Source organism: Hyla sarda, chromosome 9 (genome assembly GCF_029499605.1).
Source record: "Hyla sarda isolate aHylSar1 chromosome 9, aHylSar1.hap1, whole genome shotgun sequence".
Classification (NCBI taxonomy): domain Eukaryota; kingdom Metazoa; phylum Chordata; class Amphibia; order Anura; family Hylidae; genus Hyla; species Hyla sarda.
In genome coordinates this window covers 158,019,874-158,022,428 of record NC_079197.1, presented here as the reverse complement: position 1 = coordinate 158,022,428, position 2,555 = coordinate 158,019,874, and the positions used below count along the sequence as shown (strand labels likewise).

The 2,555-nt window shown below is 49.8% G+C and overlaps 1 pseudogene; it reads right to left on the bottom strand.

The window, feature by feature from the left end:
• Positions 1–2,140: 2,140 nt before the first annotated feature.
• LOC130292076 (U2 spliceosomal RNA) lies at positions 2,141–2,276 on the bottom strand (annotated as a pseudogene).
• Positions 2,277–2,555: the final 279 nt, after the last annotated feature.

Here is a 2,555-nt window from a genome sequence, read left to right as displayed (position 1 = left end):
ATTGATGTATGGGGTGTATTGTGTGTATATGTATTGTATGTGATGTGTGACATCGCATACAGTACTGTACAGTTCTTTAAATACCTTCAGGGGGGACAGAATGTCCTCCATTACGATCCTGCCGACTACAGCTCTATAGGAAAGGAAGGGGAGCAGCTCATTGGATGCCTGCAGCAAGATGCTGCAGGCTATTGGCTATGGCTGCACTGGGGGGGGCGGGGCTTACACGGAGCTCACAGTGGAAGCCTGCGTGAGTTAGCAGGACAGCATGTGAGTAACAGGAGGCAGAACGGGGCACACGGGGCACATTATATAACTATCTGTCAGTTACTGAAGTTGTCAGCGCTGTCAGATAGCTGTTTGTACGATGGCCCCGACACACAGCAGCATCATATGTCCATGCTGACTTCAACATACGATGGGCTCTGAGAGGCCATCATATGTTGAAATGATCATATGTCGGGGCCAACATAAGTCGGGGGGTCACTGTATTTTGGTGCTCATATTCCTGGGGTCTGTATGGGGGGATCCTGATATGTAAGTCGGGGTTCTGCCTCTATGATGGCAGCTCTGGGATCCAGCTCCTGGCTGTGTGTGGCTGCAGTATTTGGCAGGGCACCGCCTGGAAACATATGCTCAGCACCTGGGAGGCAGCAGCACAGCCAGCCATTGGAGATGGAGAACGATACAGTCTATGCACACAGAGCATTACACAATCTCGAGATGCAACCGGATAAAACACACAAAGCAATGTGGATAGATCTTCTCATTCCTGACAGCGTCCGTACATCACAGGGCTGACAGATAATAAAGAATCAAATTACAGATTCTACATTTTACAAGTATAGGAACAGCTAGAATCTTCAAGATATGTTTCAGGATACATTCCCAGTCAAGGGCCTATACCAGTGGTCTAGGCCCTTCCCAATCAGGGTGCCTGCAGATGTTGCAAAACTACAACTCCCAGCAGCTGTTGCAAAACTACAACTCCCAGCATGCCCAGACAGCTGTTGGCTGTCCGGGCATGCTGGAAGTTGTAGTTTTGCAACAGCTGGAGGCACCCTGTTTGGAAAGCACTGGCCTATTTTTATTTTTTTTAAGAGCCGAGGAACGTGCTCTCGAATCACTCAAAGTGCAAGAAAAAGTGCAAACGTGTTACACTAAAAAAACATGCACAGAGGATGCGGTCTATCGCAAGCCCTACTCCGATAGGAGAGAGGCCCCCGCAACAAACCTTACCCTTCACCTCCGGACCAAAAGGTACCTCCTGCGAGGTTCCAGGTTCGATGTCCCTACTAAGGGACCACAAATGCTCCCGGCATCTCCCTTGGTATTAGCCAAGGTATCTGCCTGTAGAGCCGATAACAGTAGGTACCCTGCCAGAGCAGGAGTACCCGGGGTGTTTGCAGGGAGGTGCGGAACCTAATGGCCACACACACCTCCCCTAGACCGCCAGGAGGGACACCCAAAAGGGCTACCGCATCCTGATAAATCCTGTGGACACACAACACACAAAAAGTGACACAGTGAGACAAAAATAAATAAATAAGTGAATGTGTGCAGATTAGAGATGAGCGAACTTAGAGTAAATTCAATTCGTCACGAACTTCTCGGCTCGGCTGTTGGTGACTAATCCTGCGTAAATTAGTTCAGCCTTCAGGTGCTCCGGTGGGCTGGAAAAGGTGGATACAGTCCTAGGAAAGAGTCTCCTAGGACTGTATCCACCTTTTCCAGCCCACGGGAGCACCTGAAAGCTGAACTAATTTATGCAGGAAAAAAACTAAAACTGCCGGCATCAACTGCCGAGCCGAGAAGTTCGTGACGAATCAAATTTACTGTAAGTTCGCTCATCTCTGGTGCAGATATACTGCCCGGAAATCAAGCCGGATCTATAAAAATGTCTCTGATCCTTGCCAGAAGGCCGGGAATCAAGAGGTGAGTGCCACAAGGTGAAGAGATTATGGTGCCCGTGCTTCAACTCAGTGAGCCAGTACTCCCAGTGAGTTTCGGCACCTCGGGGTCACCACTCCCCGAGGCACTAAAGTACCTCGGCTCTAGACCCTCTCAGCCTCATGGCGAGACGCGGAGGAAGCAGGTCACATCGGGGCAGCCGTCGGGCTGATTCCTCAGAACCAGCCCCGGAACGTCCTGGTACACCTGTCCCCTCCATGCAGCACCCATCCCTACCAGCCCCACACCGTTGTGGACTGCCACTGACATGAAACTGATAAGAACAGATACTACACTTGATCTTAGCCAAAAGGCCGAGAAGCGATACTGTATACCATAAAGACAGACCAAGGAGCTGCTATGGAGCCCTTAGAGTGAGGTAGCCCCCTATCCTGGTTGGTCTCATTCCCTTTCGACTATTGGTAAGAAACTGTGCAGAACTCCTGTCTCCAAGTGAATGCATTGTCAGAAAATTCATGGAGGGGGTATTGTCCAATAGTGATGAGCGGCAGGGGCCATATTCGAATTTGCGAGATTTTGCGAATATATTGACGATTCGTGAGAATTCGCATATTCGCTATGTTTGTTCACTTTTGGTTCCATGC